Raw genomic sequence first — 16,927 nt, forward strand, 5'->3', positions numbered from 1 at the left:
ATTGGAAGGTATGAAGACCAGAAAGAAGTAGCATAACATGTTTCAAGTGCTAAAAAGAAAAGAAAAAAAGAACTGTCGACACAGAATCCTTTACCAGCAAGAACTCCTTCGGGAATGAAAGAGAAATCAAGATATTCTCAGGTTAAGGATTTGTTGACAGCAGATCTACCCTAAAATATGGCTAAGGGAGTTCTTTAAACAGAAAGGCCACAATAGAGAAAGGAAATTTGGAATACCAGGAAGGAAGAATGAACAAAGTAAGCAAAAATAGGGTAAATATAATAGACTTTTCTTCTCTTGAGTCTTCCAAATTATGTGTAACAGTTGCAGAAGTCATAACAATATAGTTCTAAATGCAGGTAGATGAAATATTTAAGACTATTATGTTACAAATGGTGGAAAATAAAGCGATATGAAGGGAGCTAAGGTTTCTATACTTCATTTAAACTGGTAAAACAATGACACCAGTAAACTGGGATAAGATATATATATATATATATATATATATATATAAAGTAATATATACAATATATATAAATGTAACATATGTATACATATATATTAATTATATATAATATAATAATAATGTATACATATATATGTAATATATACAGTATATATATAATATAATACCCAAAGCAACCACTAAAAAAGCTATAGAAAGAGATACATTCAAAAATACTATAGATAGATTAATATTTAATTATAAAATCTATTCAAGTAACTCATAGGAAGGCAGTTAAAATGAAACAGAGCAATGAAAAACACAGAGAGCAAACATATAACAAAAAATAAAATGGAAGACTTAGTCCCTAACATATCAATAATTACATTAGATGTTAATGGTCTAAATACAAAAATTAAAAGACAGAGATTGGCAGAATGGATTAAAAAACACGACCAACTACATGTAATCTACAGGAAATTCACTTTGAGTTTAACAATATAAGCAGGTTGAAAGGAAAAGAATAGGCAAAGATATATCATGCAAACATTAATCAGGCATAAACAGCAGTAGCTATATAAATGTCAGATAAAGTAGATATCAAAGGAAGGAAAATTACCAAAGACAGAGAAGGAGATTATATAATAATAAAAGAAGACACAGTAATTCTAAAAGTGTATGCAACTAAACAGAGCTAAAAAAATGTGAAGCAGAAGCTAAGAGAACTGAAAGGAGAGATAAACAAATACAAAATTTTGTTAAGGACATCAACAGTCCTTTCTCAATAACTGATAGAATTATTAGGCAGAAAATCAGGAAGGGTATAGAAGAACTCAACAACACCATCAACCAGCAAGATCTAATCAACATTTATAGAACACTCTATCCCAAAACAGCAGAATACACATCTTTTCCAGTGTTTACAGAATGCATACCAAGATAGACCATATCCTGGTCCATAAAACAAACCTAAAAAGTATAAAAGAATTGAAATAGTACAGAGTATATTTTCTGGTCACAATGGGATCAAACTAGAAAATAATAACAGAACGATAACAGGAATATCTTCAAATAGTTGGAAACTAAACAACATATTTCTAAATAATCTATGGGTCAAAGAGTAATCTCAAAAAAATAAAAAATACATTGAATTGAATGAAATTAAAACAAACATTAAAACTTGTGAGACAGATAAAGCAATACTGAAAGGGGAAATTGATAGCGTTAAGTGCATACATTAGAAAAGAGGGAAAGTCTCAATAAGCCTAACTGCTACCTCAATAACTAGAAAAATAAGAGTAAAACAAACCCAAAGCAAGTAGAAGGAAGTAAATATTAAAGATAAGAGTAGAAATAAATGAAACTGAATGTAGAAAAACAATCGAGAAACTCAATAAAACAATGAGCTGGTTCTTTGAAAATATCAATAAAATTAACAAACCTCTAGCAAGACTGACATAGTAAAGTAGGGAAAGACACAAATTACAAACATCATAAATGAAACAGGGGATATCACTACAGACCCTGTAGATATCATAAGGCTAATAAGGGAATACTACAAACAACTCTATACACATACGTTTGGCATTTAGACAAAATGGATCACTTCCTGGTAAACACAAACTACTACAACTTACCCAATATGAAATGCAGAACTTGAACAGCCCTATAGTTATTAAGGAAATAGAATTTGTAATTTTAAAAATCCCCCAAAATAAATATTTAGGCCTATATGGTGTCACTAGAGAATTCTACTAAACATTTAAAGAATTAACATCATTCTTACATAACCCTTTCTAGAAAAATAGAAGACAAGGGAATACTTCCCAATTTATTTTACCCTGATACAAAAACCAGGTAAAGACAGTATAACAAAAGAAAACTACAGACCAATATTCCTCAGGAATATTGACACAATTCTCAACAAAATATTAACAAATAAAATTTAGCAATATATAAAAATAACTATACATCATGAACAAGTGGAGTATATTCCAGGATGCAAGACCATATTAACAAACTAAGGTAGAAAAATCAAATTATCATATCAATTGATGCAGAAAACTGACAAAATTCAACTCCCATTCAGAATTTTTAAATCTCAGAAAAATAAGAGTAGGGTAGAATTTCTGAACTTGATAAAGAGCATTTTTATGTATAACCTACAGCTAACATCGCATTTAATGGTGAAAGAGTGAATACTTTCGCCAATGATAGCAAAAATATTCACTCTCACCACTCTTACTCAACATAGTGCCAGAAGTTCTGGCTGGTGCAATAAAGCAAGAAAAATAAAAAGCATACAAATCACAAAGGAAGAAATAAAACTCTCCATATTTCATACGGCAAGATTTTATACACAGGAAACCTCAAGGAATCTAAAAATCAAAAATAAGAACACCTAAACTAATAAGTCAGTTCAGCAAGGTCATGGAATACAAGATAAATATATAAATGTCAGTTGTATTTCTATTTAGGAGCAATGAACACATGGACACTGAAATTAGTATTACAATACAATTTACAATCACTCAAAAAAAGAGAAAGGAAACACTTAGGTGTAAATCTAACAAAACATGTACAGGACTTGTATTCAGAAAACTACAGAAAGCTGAACAAAGAAATAAAAGAAGACCTAAATAACTGGAGAGACATAACATGTTCATGCATTGGAAGATTCGACAGAAAAAAATGTCAATTTTCCCCAACTTATATACAGGTTTAATGCAATTCCTATCAAAATTCTAGCAAGATTTATTATATAGCTACAGTAATCAAGACACATAGATGAATAGAACAGAATATAGAATCCAGACATAGATTGACAGAATTATGCTCAACTTATTTTCAACAAGGTGCAAAAACAATTTAACAGAGGAAAGATAGCCTTTTCAACAAATGGTGTTAGGGCAATGGACATCTAAAGGCAATACAGTGACCCACAATCTAAGTTTCACATCTGATGCAAGAATTAACCCAAAATGGGTCATGGAATTAAATTCAAAGTGTAAAACTATAAAACTCTCAGAAAAAAACAGGAGAAAATCTTCAGACTCTATGGCTGGGCAAAGAGTTCTTAGGCTTGACACCAAAAAGAAAATCTATAAAAGGAAAAATTAATCTGTTGAACTTCATCAAAATTAAAAACTTTTCTTCGGTAAGAAACCTTATTAGGGATCGGGAGTCAAGATGGCGGCGTAGGCAGACTCTGAACTCACCTCCTCCCGTGGACACAGCCAATTTACAACTACTCGTGGAAAAATTACCCCTGAGACAGAACTGAAAACTGGATAAGAGGAACTCCTGCAACAACGGACAATCCTAACTGGAGTAGAAGAGGCAGAGACTCCCTTCCGGAGAGGAAAAACGCCACCTTCACAAGCCGCCAGCTTCACGGCCGCCGGGAGCAGCTCACAGGTACGCAGCCTCCCTGGAGGCGCGGGGCCCTGAGCCGGGGAGCGCCCCCGCTGTGGGCATTTTGTGGACCCAGCACAATTGAGACCAGCAGCATAATATCTGACTTTGCTGCTACTAAAGCATTGGGGAGCACCCCCAGAAAACCCGGTTCACAAAGAAACTAAAACTGGCTCTTAAAGGGCCCGCGCACAAACTCACCTGTTCCAGAAAGCATCCTAAAATCACCAGAAAGAAAGGTGCACAGTGCTTCGGTGACAAGAGACTCACCTAATAGGCCCTGAGTGCATCTCGGTGAGGGGTGAGACCTCTCCAGGGACTGGGACATTGGCGGCGGCCATTGTTGTGGCCTGGTGTGAGCGTGCTGACACAGACGCCATTGGAGTTCTCCCTGAGACCTGCTAGCCCAGGGTCTGCTCCACCCGCTAGAGCACCGATTTAATCCAGCTCAGCCAGGGCAGGCAGCCCACCCTAGAGACTAGCCCCACCCAACAACAAGCCCTCAGGCAACGTGTGGGCCTGCATAGATTGGTGACTGGATTCTCTGCAGCCTGGCAACTGAGCTGACTTGAGCGGGGCAGGGTGTGCACAAGGAGCAGGTGGAGAGTGTGGGGCGGTGGCAGAGTGTGTGGGGCTCCTGCCGTGGAGAGACTGGGTCCACTTGGGGAGGTCGGGGCGCTCACACGGGGCAGGACTGTGTTGACTGTGTGTGTGGACCTGTGGGCGGCAGGGCTTCTCAGCCACAGAAGACTTGTACTTCTCAAAGACCCACATAGGAGGTTTGCTCCACCTTCCAAAACCTGAAACAATTGGGTGCTCCTGTGCCTGAGGCCAGCCCCACCCAGCTGCAATCCTCAGAGAGCTGACAAGAGACCTAATAGGCTAGAGGCTTACAGCAATTGTAAGGCCCTGAGCCTAACAACCTGCCACGGTGGGGGCCTACTCACTTAAATACTGCAACACAAATGTGGTATTAGAACTTGCAGCCAACTGTGCTGGGGCTCCCCACAGCTGATAAAGAGACTGAAGGGCCCACAACAACTACAAGCAGCTGAGCATTACAACAGCTGGCCAGGAGCATAACTCAGCCTCCTGGGCGCCTACAGGGAGAGCAAACAGGCCACAGCAGAAGGATACACGTAGCCCACATAGGGGTCACCCCTGGAACATTGAGAACTGAGGGAAGCACACTGGAAGCCTCCTAAGCCATCACTTACATAAGGTCACCTATCCAAGAGCAGGAGACGTAGGCTGACCTACCTAATACGTGAGACACAAGCACAGGGAAAGAGGCAAAATGAAGAGGCAAAAGAATACATTCCAAGTAAGGGAACAGGACAAAACCCCAGAAAAGGAACTTAGTGAAACAGAAATGAGCAACCTACCCGACAGAGAGTTCAAACTAAGAGTGTTAAGGATGCTCACTGATCTGGGGAGAAGAATAGATGGACTCAGTGAGAATGTCAACAAAGAAATGGAAGATATAAAAAAGAACCAATCAGAAATGAAGAATACAATACTGGAAATGAAAAACTCATTAGAGGGACTCAAAAGCAGAGTAGAGGATACAGAAGAACGGATCTGTGAGCTGGAAGAAAGACTAGAAGAAATTACCCAAGGTGAACAGGTAAAAGAGAAAAGAATTAAAAAGAGTGAGGACAGTCTAAGGGACCTCTGGGACAACATCAAGCGCACTAACATCCGTGTTATAGGTGTCCCGGAAGGAGAAGAGCGAGACAAGGGGGCAGAGAATCAAGAAATAATAGATGAAAACTTCCCTAACCTAAGGAAGGAAACAGACATCCAGGTACAGGAGGTACAGAGAGCCCCAAACAAGATAAACCCAAAGAGGCCCACACCAAGACACATCATAATCAAAATGTCCAGAATTAAAGATAAAGAGAGAATCCTAAAAGCCGCAAGAGAATGTCAAGTTACATACAAAGGAAACCCCATAAGGCTATCAGCTGACTTCTCAGCAGAAACCTTACAGGCTAGAAGAGAATGGCATGATATATTTAAAGTGCTAAAAGGAAAAAACTTACAGCCAAGAATACTCTACCCAGCAAGGTTATCGTTCAAAATGGAAGGAGAGATCAAAATTTTCCCAGATAAGCAAAAATTAAAGGAGTTTGTCACCAAGAAACCAGTGTTACAAGAAATGTTAAAGGGACTGATTTAAGGGGAAAAGAGAAGACCACAAATAGGAAAAATTAACTATTTCCACGATTAGAATGTAATGGATACAAATGCACAAAAAAGAGGTTGGATATGATATCAAAAACAATAGGAGGGAGGAGGGTAGTTAAAGAGTACAGCTTTCAGACAGAGGTCAAACTAAAGTGACCATCAATTCTGTATAGAAGAAGTAAGGAACAGAGAAGGACTACTAAAACACTGAGGGAAAAAAAAAAAAGTTAAAAAATGGCAGTAAGTACATACTTATCAATAGCTACTTTAAATGTCAATGGACTAAATGCTCCAATTAAAAGGCATAGGGTGGCTGACTGGATAAAAAAACAAGACCCATATATATGCTGCATACAAGAGACACACTTCAGACCTAAAGACACTCACAAACTGAAAGTGAAGGGATGGAAAAAGATACTCCACGCAAATGGCAATGAAAAGAAAGCTGGGGTAGCAGTACTCATATCAGACAAAATAGACTTTAAAACAAAAACTGTAAAACGAGACAAAGAAGGGCATTACATAATGATCAAGGGAACAATCCAACAAGAGGATATAACACTTGTAAATATCTATGCACCCAATGTAGGTGCACCTAAATATATAAAGCAATTATTAACAGACATAAAAACAGAAATAGACAGTAACACAATAATAGTAGGGGACTTTAACACTCCACTTACACCAACGGATAGATCATCCAAACAGAAGATCAATAAGGAAACATTGGCCTTAAACGACACACTAGAACAGATGGACCTAGTAGATATATACAGAGCATTCCATCCAAAAACAGAAGAATACACGTTCTTTTCAAATGCACATGGAACGTTCTCCAGGATTGATCACATATTAGGCCACAAAACAAGTCTCCATAAATTTAAGAAGATTGAAATAATACCAAGCATCTTTTCTGACCACAACAGTATGAAACTAGAAATCAACTATAGGAAGAAAATCAGAAAAGCCACAAATACATGGAGATTAAACAAAATGCTACTGAACAATGACTGGGTTAATGAAGAAATCAAAGAAGAAATCAAAAAATACCTGGAGACAAATGAAAATGAAAATACAACATGCCAGAATTTATGGGATACAGCAAAAGCGGTTCTAAGAGGGAAGTTTATAGCAATACAGGCCTATCTCAACAAACAAGAAAAATCTCAAATAAACAATCTAACAATGCACCTAAAGGAACTGGAAAAAGAAGAACAAACAAAGCCCAAAATCAGTAGAAGAAGGGAAATAATAAAAATCAGAGCAGAAATAAATGAAATAGAGACCAAAAAACAATAGAAAAATTAATAAAACCAAGAGCTGGTTCTTTGAAAAGATCAACAAAATAGACAAACCTTTAGCTAGACTCACCAAGAAAAAAAGAGAGAAGGCACAAATAAGTAAAATCAGAAATGAAAGAGGAGAGGTTACAACAGACACCTCAGAAATACAAAAGATTATAAGAGAATACTATGAAAAACTATATGCCAACCAATTCGAAAATCTGGAAGAAATGGATAAATTCTTAGAATCATACAACCTTCCAAAACTGGATCAAGAAGATGTAGAGAATTTGAATAGACCAATCACCAGTAAGGAGATCGAAACAGTAATCAAAAACCTCCCCAAAAATAAAAGTCCAGGACCAGATGGCTTCCCTGGTGAATTCTACCAAAAATTCAAAGAAGACTTAATACCTATCCTTCTCAAACTCTTCCAAAAAATTGAGGAGGGGGGGAAGCTCCCTAACTCATTCTACGAAGCCGACATTACCCTGATACCAAAACCAGACAAGGACAGCACAAAAAAAGAAAATTACAGGCCAATATCACTGATGAACATCGATGCGAAAATCCTCAACAAAATACTAGCAAATCGCATACAACAATACGTTAAAAAGATTATACACCATGATCAAGTGGGATTTATTCCAGGTATGCAGGGATGGTTTAACATTCGCAAATCAATCAACGTAATACACCACATTAATAAAATGAAGAACAAAAATCACATGATCATCTCAATAGATGCAGAGAAAGCATTTGACAAGATCCAGCATCCATTTATGATAAAAACTCTGAATAAAATGGGTATAGAAGGAAAGTACCTCAACATAATAAAGACCATATATGAGAAACCCACAGCTAATATCATCCTCAATGGTGAAAAACTGAAAGCTATCCCTCTAAGAACAGGAACCAGACAAGGATGTCCACTGTCACCACTCCTATTTAACATAGTATTGGAAGTCCTAGCCAGAGCAATCAGGCAAGAGAAAGAAATAAAAGGGATCCAAATTGCAAAGGAAGAAGTGAAACTGTCACTATTTGCAGATGACATGATTTTATATATAGAAAACCCTAAAGAATCCACCAGAAAACTTTTAGAAGTAATAAACGAATATGGTAAAGTTGCAGGATACAAAATCAACATACAAAAATCAGTTGCATTTCTGTACACTAACAACGAAGTAGCAGAAAGAGAAATTAAGAATACCATCCCATTTACAATTGCAACAAAAAGAATAAAATACCTAGGAATAAACTTAACCAAAGAGGTGAAAGATCTGTACACCGAAAACTATAAAACATTTCTGAAAGAAATTGAAGAAGACACAAAGAAATGGAAAGATATTCCGTGCTCTTGGATTGGAAGAATTAACATAGTTAAGATGTCCATACTTCCTAAAGCCATCTATAGATTCAATGCAATCCCTATCAAAGTTCCAACAACATTTTTCACAGAAATAGAACAAAGAATCCTAAAATTTATATGGAACAACAAAAGACCCGAATAGCTAAAGGAATCCTGAGAAAAAGAACAAAGCTGGAGGTATCACACTCCCTGATTTCAAAATATACTACAAAGCTATAGTAACCAAAACAGCATGGTACTGGCACAAAAACAGACACACAGATCAATGGAATAGAATCGAAAGCCCAGAAATAAACCCACACATCTATGGACAGCTAATCTTTGACAAAGGAGCCAAGAACATACAATGGGGAAAAGAAAGTCTCTTCAACAAATGGTGTTGGGAAAACTGGATAGCCATATGCAAAAAAATGAAAGTAGACTCTTACCTTACACCATACACAAAAATTAACTCCAAATGGATTAAAGACTTGAATGTAAGACCTGAAACTGTGAAAGTTCTAGAAGAAAACATAGGCAGTACGCTCTTCGACATCGGTCTTAGCAACATCTTTTCAAACACCACATCTGACCGGGCAAGAGAAACAATAGAAAAAATAAACAAATGGGACTACATCAAACTAAAAAGCTTCTGCACAGCAAAGGAAACCATCAACAAAACGAAAAGACAACCTAACAATTGGGTGAAGATATTTGCAAACCATACATCTGATAAGGGCTTAATCTCCAAAATATATAAAGAACTCATGCATCTCAACAACAAAAAAACTACCAACCCAATTAAAAAATGGGCAAAAGACCTGAACAGACATTTCTCCAAAGAAGATATACAGATGGCCAACAGACACATGAAAAGATGTTCAAAATCACTAACTATCAGGGAAATGCAAATCAAAACTACAATGAGATATCACCTCACGCCCGTCAGAATGGCTATAATTAACAAGACAGGAAACAACATGTATTGGAGAGGTTGTGGAGAGAAGGGAACTCTCATACACTGCTGGTGGGAGTGCAAACTGGTGCAGCCACTATGGAAAACAGTATGGAGATTCCTCAAAAAATCAACGATAGAACTACCATATGATCCAGCTATTCCACTGTTGGGTATTTATCCAAAGAACTTGAAAACACCAATTTGCAAAGGTACATGCACCCCTGTGTTCATTGCAGCCTTATTCACAATAGCCAAGACTTGGAAGCAACCTAAGTGCCCATCAAGGGACGAATGGATAAAAAAGCTGTGGTATATATACACAATGGAATACTACTCAGCCATAAGAAACGATGAAATCCAGCCATTTGTGACAACATGGATGGACATTGAGGGCATGATGCAAAGTGAAATAAGTCAGAGAGAGAAGGTCAAATACCGTATGATTTCCTTCATTAAGTAGTAGATAATAACAACAATAAACAAACACATAGGGACAGAGATTGGATTGGTGGTTACCAGAGGGGAAGGGGGGAGGGAGGAGGGTGAAAGGGATAATTGGGTACATGTGTGTGGTGATGGGTTGTAATTAGTATTTTGGTGGTGAACATGATGTAATCTATGCAGAAATAGAAGTACAATGATGTACACCTGAAATTTTTACAATGTTATAAACCAATGTTACTGCAATAAACAAAAAAAAAAAAAAGAAAAAAAAAAAAAAAAAAAGAAAGAAAAAGGAAAAAAACATTAACAAAATTCAAGCATTATTCAAGAAAATTTCCCTGAACTAAAAGATAAGAGTATTCAAGTTGAAAGGTGCACTGATTATCCAGTGAAATAGAGGAACATAGAGCCACATCAAGATACATCACTATGTATCTTCAGAACAATAGGGACAGAGATGATCATATAAGTTTCCACAGAGGAGAAAACAAGAATTAGGAATTAGAATATTTTTGAAGTTCTCAGCAGCAATATCAAATTTTAGATTCAGAAGAGTGAGACCTTCAAAATTCTGAGGGAAAAGGATTTGGGCTGGATATAGAATTCTATACCTAGTCAAACTATCAATAAAGGGAAAAGTATCAAAAATATGTGTATTAGTTAGCTACAGCTGCCACAACAAAGTACCACGGATTAGGTGTCTTAAACAACAGAAATTTATTTTCTCCAAATTCTGGAGGATGAAGCTGCCTCAATTTACTCTTTTGAGCCCAAGAGCTCATATAATAACATGTACTTTATTGGTTAAATGGAAAACAAACCTGGCTTAGAGTCCTGTTCTGCCAAGCAGTAACTATTTGAATTGAGAAAAGCAATTTCTCTCATTATCCCTATCTTTCAAATGGGACAAACTTCAAGAGGAGTTTGAGGATTAGGAAGTATTGCATGCAGTGCACTCATGTACACATCGTGTTCATAAATGATAGCTTTATGATTTTATAATTAGCTCTCAATTTGTCACTTTTTATAAGGATTACTGATCTTCATAGTTCTAATAGGCCCCAATGAATAAGCACCTGCTATTCTGAAATGAGCTATTGAAAGGTCTTTTTCTTTTAGTAAAATATCTTCAGACATACAAAAATGTATTGAATAATATCAAACACTTATATACCCACTAACTAACTTAAGAAATAAAAGTTTGCAAATACAAAAAAAAAAAAAAAAAAAAAAAAACAAAGTTAATTTTACTAGACTAGATTGAAAGTAATATATGTATATTCCTAATTTTCTGACCAATTCCAAAGATGGGCACACATTTTCAAAGAGGTTCAAGCAGGCCGGAGAATTACTCAATATACAGAGAATCAAGTAGCAGAGAAACTATTACAAATCTCTAAGTTCATGATTTTATTGGTATACTAGTTTTCTATGGATGCTGCACCTATTTACAATACTAGTCTCCTCTTATCCATGGTTTCACTTTCTGTGGTTTCAGTTACCCAAGGTCAACTGTGGTCCCAAAATATTATATGGAAAATTACAGAAATAAACAATTTATAGTTTTAAATTGTAAAAAAAAAAAAAAAAAAAAAAAAGAAACCTTATTAGGAGGATGAAAAGATAAGCTACAGACTGGCAGTAAATATTTGCAAATCATGTATCCTACAAAGGACTGGCATATAGAATAAACAAAGAACTCTCACAACTCTAGAATAAAAAAAACCCAAGCAATGCAATTAGAAGACAGGCAAAAGACAAAACACAATGCACTAAAGAAGATGTTGAAGGAGAGGAAGACTATCCTCTGCCCACTCTGGGTCCTTTCTGCCTGGGCTACAGATTAAATTGACAGCAGACAGAATAGCAGGAGAAAATCAAACAAAGCTTTATAACATGTATACATGAGAGAAACCAGGGAAACTGAGTTTCTCGACAGATGGTGGAGGTTTTCACCTTAAATAGCATATTCAAGTAGACAAAGGAAGATGTTGGGGATGTGGGGGAGTCAGCTGTGGGAGATTACCAGAAACAAGAGTATGCAGATTTAAGTCTTTGCCTTCTGCACTGATAAGAGTTTCTAGAGATAAGGTCATTCCCCCTTCTTCCTGGTACAGAGAGGGCAATAGCTTTATAAATGGAGATTTCTCTTATAAATGTAAATGATTGGTCTTAGCAAGGACCTTCCCATTCTATTGATAAAATAACCAAGGTAAAAAGACATATTTTGATTTCCCACACACCAAAGAAGATGTACAGATGACAAACAAGCACATGAGAAATTGTTCAACACTAGTTGCCATGAAGGAAATACAAACACTCTTCCTTTCTGCCAGTCTACCCATTTTTCCTGCATCTATAGGTCTGCACCTGAATTATTTCAGGAATATTCATTATCTAAAATAAATCTGAAACTAGTTCAATTTCAGAAGAGGAAATTCTGTATGATTGCTATATATTTAATCCCATCTGGATTAAACAGTATCCTAACAATAATAAGGTTTTAAAGTTATGCCTTAATCTTTTAAAAAAATTTTCTTCCTTGCATCTACCTGAAAGTCATGAAAAAACAATTAACTTTACAGACTGTAAACATAGGTTTCCTCTCATTTATTATGTAAAATCCACCCAAAGAGAGGCCTGTTAAATGGTTGAATCAACATTTCTCCTTCAAAGTGATATCACTCCCAGGTCAGTAGTTTATAAAGATTCTTTGCCTACGAAGGCACTCAGAAACAATATGATATATTTTCTCTTACATTTACATATACCTTAAATTTTGGATGTATTATTTAAATTTGATGGTCCAGATTAATACCAATCATTTCTTTGGTTTGCAACAAGCTCTAACACTCTCCTGAAATTATAGAATAAAAATCTACAAAACACAAAATCAAAGCTATAACAAGTAAATATTTTAGTCACAATGATGACAATGAGTAGGTAGTAGTGAACTCCCAGAGTTTTATTTTTGGGTACATAAATTTGAATGCATATTATTTATGTTCACAAATTATTTTGTTTTGTAAAATTAAATTGGGCTTGATAGTATTTTTTTAAATCTTGGTTATATTTGGATTTGTATTTCTCTATTATTACTCTTATTTTAGAAAATTATAGAAGACTGAGTTTTATTCTGATGAATCTTATCCTGGACAAACAGAATCCTTCAATAATTGTTTTTATTTGCCGTCTAGTCCTTTCTTAAAAAAACAGCTTTATTGAGATATAATTTACATTCCATAACTTTTACCCATTAAAAGTATACAATTCAATGTTTTTTAGTATATTTACAGAGTTAAGCAACCATCACTGCAATCTAATTTTAGAACATTTTCATCATCCCCAAAAGAAATTTTGTACCCAATAGCTGTCACTTCCCAGTCTCCCTTCATTTTTTTATAGACCTAGGCAAACACTAACCTATTTTCTGTCTCTATAGATTTGCCTATCCTCCATATTTTATATAAATGGAATTATTCAATATGTGGTGTTCATGACTGGCTTTTCCCTTACATAACGTTTTTGAGGTTCAACCATGTTATTGGGTGTATTAGTATTTCATTCATATTTATTCCTGAATAATATTTCATTGTATGAATATACCGTACTTTGTTAACTCATTCATCTGCTGATGGACATTTGGGTTGTTTGTACTTTGGGCTATTATGAATGATGCAGCTATGAACATTTATGTACAAATTTTTGTGTGGATATATGTTTTTATTTCTCTTGGGCATATACCTAGGAGAATTGCTGGGTCATATGGTAACTCTATATTTAACTTATCAAGGAACTGCCAAATGGTTTTCCTAAGTGGCTTCATCATTTTACATTTCCACCAGCAATGTATGAGGCTTCCAATTTCTCCACATCCTTGCCAACGTTTTTTATTGTGTGTCTTTTTTACTATAGCTATCCTAGTAGATGTGAAATTGTATCTCATTGTGGTTTTAATTTGCATTTCCGTAATGACTAATGATGTTGAGTATCATTGCATGTGATTATTAGCTATTTTTATATCTTCTTTGAAAAAATATCTATTCAACTCTTTTGTCCATTCTAAATTAAGGTATTGGTATTTTTATTATTGAATAGTAAGAGTTCTTTATATATTCTCGATACAAACCCCTTAGCAAATATATAATTTGAAAATATTTTCTAACCTCATTCTGTGGGTTATCTTTTCACTTTGTTCATGGTACCATTTGTAGCACAAGAGTTTTTAATTTTGATAATATCCAATTTATCTATTTTTTTTTGTTTTGTTGCTAGCTTTTGGTGTTGTAGCTAAGAAATCATTGTCTAAGCCAAAATCACAAGGATTGATTGCTATATTTTCTTCTAAAGGTTTCATAGTTTTAGCTCTTACATGTAAATCTATGATCTATTTTGAGTTAATTTTATACGTGGTGTAACGAAGGAATCTAACCTTTTCTTTTGCATGTGGACATCTAATTGTCCCAGCACCATGTGTTGGAAAGACGATTCTTTCTCCCACTGAATTGTTCTGAGCACCCTTGTTAAAAATTAATTCACCATAAATGTGAGGGCTTATTTCTGGATTCTCAATTCTATTCCATCGATCTGTATTTCTATGCTTATGCCAGCACCACACTTCTTGAGAATCTTTCAACTTTTAATAACCATTTTTCTAGCAAGAGAAATGTGTGAGTGTATGTGAGAAAGAGAAAATGAGAGACACCTTATTAAAATATCTAGGAGGAGAAGGAGAGCTGTGTTCCTCTTGAGGAAGAGAATTTCCCTAGAAACTCTGACATGTCAAGAACATCTGGAAAATAACATACATCATGTCTCCTAATGGGGCTGGCACTGGGATGAGGGATAAACAATGCTCATTAGCCTAATAAAAAGTTCTAAAAAGTGTTTGGCTTCATTTAGCCAGAGTTTCCTAAATTTATTTAGGCAAGAAAACTTTTGCTTTCTTTTTTACGTATAACATGTATTAATATTCCACAGAACAAACTTGCTGAAATTCTGATATGATCCATGCAGAGTCAGGATATAGCAAAAATGAAGGCAGAATAAAGGCATCTGGCTTGGAAAGATTTCAACTCTGGGGGCTGGAAGCTGATGCGTTGTTTACTGGTGCAGTCTTGGAAGTGAACACTGAAAAAGTGATTCCTGGGTGAAGAATTTTTAGGCGGCAGACATCGTGGGCGTCGTCTCTTTCTCCATTACATGTCTTTGCTTTTATTTTCTTCTATTTATTTATTAAAAGATTTATCTCAAAATATTTTCCAGAAAACTTTTCTTTATTAAATCCAATTTACTAGGAATGTGTTTTCCTGAGTACCTACTGTATACCAGGTGTGATGCTAAATGTATTTTACTCTTCACAATAATTCAGTCACGTGGGTGTTAACGTCCATTTTACAAATGAGGCAATGGAGACTTCAAGTAAATTGCCCCAACTTGCACAGTCAGAAATTGTTGGAGTTAGTCTTTTCAGATTCCAAAGTCTATCCTAACAACAACCACAAAAAGAAATTAGTTTGTTTGGACAGTAGAACAACAACTGTTTTTCTATCATCACAGAGCACCCAAGAAACTCTCCTTGAATTCAGAAGCAAAGAAAAGAGTATTGCTGTTTTCACCACTAAGGAAAAATAAGAATGGCTTAATTCCATGGACAACATCTCTCACTCTGCCACATTCTATCCACAGCTGCTACCAACATAGAGAGCCACCACTCTCTCTTCTCTCCCTACCCAATTCCTGCAGTTAATTCCTCCACAGCCTATGGTAATTTTCTCAAGAATATCTTCTCTAACCTCTGAGTACCCTACACTTCCCCTTTACTTATCATGATTGTAATTCAATTATTAATTATACCCTGTATCTCCCCAACTACAATGCTACCTCTTTGCTTTGTCTTGCTCACTTCAGTGTCCTCAACACCTAAGGTAGTCATTGCCTCAAGTGAAGTTGAAGTAAATTTTAACTATGCAGGGTGATGGATGTGTTAATTAAACTTATTGTGGTAATCATCTTGCAATATATACATATATCAAATCATTACATTGTACACCTTAAACTTACACAATGTTGTATGTTATATGTCAATTATATCTCAATAAAGCTAGAAGAAAAAAAGAGTTTTGAAGTAATGTTTGTTGGGCGAATAGAGGAATTCATTTGAATTATACCATCTGCTCAAACACAGAGTTTTATTTACAGCCACTTTTGATGTACTATATTTGTAGTAGAAGGTGTACATAATCTTAAAAGGCAAATAATTATTTGAGCGTATTTATATTTTTATCAAAGTTGATTGCAGTTATATATCTCTCCCATTTCTCACTGTCTCCCTCCCTCTCTTCGTTTTTCTCTCTCTCTGTTTCTCCATCTCTCTTCCTACTATTACTCCTTATACTTCAGTTGTATTATTGAATACTTGAAAGCTAGCTGGGCAAAGAGAAGGAGAGAATGCCAATTTAATTACAGAAGTAGATTAATCCACTCTGTAAACAGGTAAGCTATAAACGTGTATTGTATGCTCAAAATTCAGAGTTCACTGAAAATTTGCTCTGGTCTGAGCATTCATAATAAAGATATATTTTGTGTAATTGTGTATATAACACAGGAAAATATCTCTTATGCTCTTTACCTCTGGCCTCTCTTTCCAGTCTCCCACTCTAGGCAGGAGAGGAGTAAAGACAGACAGAAGCAATAGGATCCAATGTCATGTCATTGTTGTGCATAAAAGTTTGTCTGAGTATAAAGTATGGGTTTTATTGTCCACAAAGGCTCAACCTTAGTTTTGAGGTTGAGTTCTGTATATTTGAACATGCCATGTATGGATGAGTATGTCTTCTTTC

At 35.6% G+C, this 16,927-nt stretch overlaps 1 long non-coding RNA gene across 4 annotated transcripts in view; it reads right to left on the minus strand.

The window, feature by feature from the left end:
• LOC147917523 (uncharacterized) overlaps window positions 1–4,622 on the minus strand; it is a 126,244-nt gene extending 121,622 nt beyond the window's left edge. For all 4 annotated transcript variants that reach the window (XR_015550080.1, XR_015550078.1, XR_015550079.1 and 1 more), the window contains exon 1: window positions 4,130–4,622. This is a non-coding gene — a long non-coding RNA (uncharacterized LOC147917523). The remainder of the gene's footprint in view (window positions 1–4,129) is intronic.
• Window positions 4,623–16,927: the final 12,305 nt, after the last annotated feature.

Source organism: Ceratotherium simum, chromosome 3 (assembly GCF_057802395.1).
Source record: "Ceratotherium simum simum isolate JZ-2026a chromosome 3, ASM5780239v1, whole genome shotgun sequence".
NCBI lineage: Eukaryota > Metazoa > Chordata > Mammalia > Perissodactyla > Rhinocerotidae > Ceratotherium > Ceratotherium simum.